Source organism: Pterocles gutturalis, unplaced genomic scaffold (genome assembly GCF_000699245.1).
Source record: "Pterocles gutturalis isolate BGI_N339 unplaced genomic scaffold, ASM69924v1 scaffold1971, whole genome shotgun sequence".
Lineage (NCBI taxonomy): Eukaryota > Metazoa > Chordata > Aves > Pterocliformes > Pteroclidae > Pterocles > Pterocles gutturalis.
In genome coordinates this window covers 38,150-40,186 of record NW_010102797.1, presented here as the reverse complement: position 1 = coordinate 40,186, position 2,037 = coordinate 38,150, and the positions used below count along the sequence as shown (strand labels likewise).

At 45.9% G+C, this 2,037-nt stretch overlaps 1 non-coding gene across 1 annotated transcript; it reads left to right on the top strand.

Annotated features, from left to right (window-relative positions):
* The first annotated feature begins 491 nt into the window (after nt 1-491).
* TRNAG-UCC lies at nt 492-563 on the top strand. The gene has a single exon. It is a non-coding gene; the product is annotated as a tRNA-Gly (tRNA).
* The last annotated feature ends 1,474 nt before the right edge of the window (nt 564-2,037 follow it).

Genomic DNA, 2,037 nt, shown 5'->3' with positions numbered 1-2,037 from the left:
GATCTTGTGTTTCTTTAGGTGACACTGAGAAAAGCAGTAAGTGAGGGAAAGGACAACATACGTTGTTCATTGTAATTTTTCCCACTTAACCTTTCAAACATGAAATAAAATATTTGTCATAGTTAAACATTAATGCTGGCAAGAGTATTTTTTACATAAAAAAAAAAAAGATGAAATGAGGATGCTTGTTTCATCAGACTGGAGCTGTTAGCTGTTGTTTTGTTTGTATTTTTTTAACAAATAAGGATGTTGGGAGTATTTTACTGAGTGATACTGTAGTTTTTTTCATTGTGAAAAGGCAAGAGAAAAGAGAAGAGAAGAGAAAAAACTTTTCTAATAGCCTTGGCAACTGTGGAGCAAATGTGAACGTTTCCCTCAGTAACCCTTTTCTGGGCTCATAGTGGACAGTTGATAAACCCTGCAGATGGAACAGGAACCGATGGAAACTGGAAGAGAAGAAAGAGAGCAGCTAGAAAAGCTTTTCAACAGGGGCGTTGGTGGTATAGTGGTGAGCATAGCTGCCTTCCAAGCAGTTGACCCGGGTTCGATTCCCGGCCAACGCAGCTTCGTTTTACACACGTCACCCGCAGGAGTGGCTGGCTGTTATACGACCGAGTGCTGCTGCCTGGCTGAGGGACCCCTAGGGCTTGCCAGGGTCGCCAGTTTGACCAAGAGCCAGTAATGTGCACTCGCTGCGAAGCAGGGAACACAGCAGGTCGGGGGAGGTGATGTGATGCCTGGCTTCCAGGCAGCACTGAGGAGGCCACCCTGGGAGCACAGGCTGTGCCCAGCTGTGTACTGGGGAGTGTCCAGGGAAGGGCCACAAGGATGGTCAAAGTGCTGGAGCATCTATGATGTGCGGACAGCATCATTCCAGTTTACTCTGGAGAAGAGAGGGATGGTGGATCCTATTAATCAATGTCTATAAATGCTCGAAGAAGGGTGCGAAAAACACAGGGCCAGGTGCTTCTGATGGTGCCCAGTGCCAGGACGAGAGGCAACGGGCACAAACTGAAACAGGGGAGGTTCCTTCTGAACGCCAGGTAGGAGTTTTTTACTATGAGGGTGACTGAGCACTGGCACAGGTTGCCCAGAGAGGTTGTGCAGTCTCCATCTACGGAAATATTCAAAAGCTGTCTGAACACTTCCTGGACAACCGGCTCTTGGTGGCCCTGCTTGAGCAGGGGGCTTGGGCCAGATAGGCTCCAGAGTTCCCTTCCAACCTCAGCCTTTCTGTGATTCTATGATTCTGTGGGTTAAGGAGTCAAACCAAGGCAAGAACTGAGGGCAGAGGACCAATACAAGGTATTAGTGATTTCTAGAGGAGTGTGCAAGGCACCAGGAGATGGACTGAGAGGCAAGGCAGCCCGAGGAGGAAGTGTTACTCCACCAGAGCTGTATGCATTCCGCATAAAAGCTATGGTTCGCTCCAGAGCTAGCAGGTAGTGCCTTCGGGAGCCATCAGATACATCAAAGTCTAGGGTTAAGTACCTCCCAGGGAGCCCCACTGTCCAAGTGACCCTCCAAGTCTCTGAGAGTGCCAACCGGGCTTGGTTATACAATTAATCACTGTCAAACCCGTGGCTCAGAATCCTGTTGTACTTGAAACCTGACTCCTGACGACCCTTTCAGAGATGATGTTCTATCCTGAAGTAATTTTGAAAATAATTTGTGCTATATTTCCAAAGTGTCTTTATGTGGAAAATGCAGACAGGACCTACTCACATGACAAGCTGCATTGTATGGAAGAGTATTTGGTTATACAGAAAGTTTGTTTCTTTTGTTTCAGTTTTTTTCTTTTTTTTTTTTTTTTTTTTTCTCCCCAAGAGGGAGAAAACACACTTGTAGGTTTATAGGAATCAAAAGAAGGAAAGGGCAAAAGGAGCTGAGCTAGCCCAGGGAGAAGTTCTAGCCCTTTTGCATTTCATAGCTAACTAAGAATAGGTAACAAAAAGAGTTCCTAGGAGGAGTGGAGAAAGGGAGATACAAGCTGTGAAAATGTAGTTAAAATAAACTGCATAGATTTACAAAAGGGTG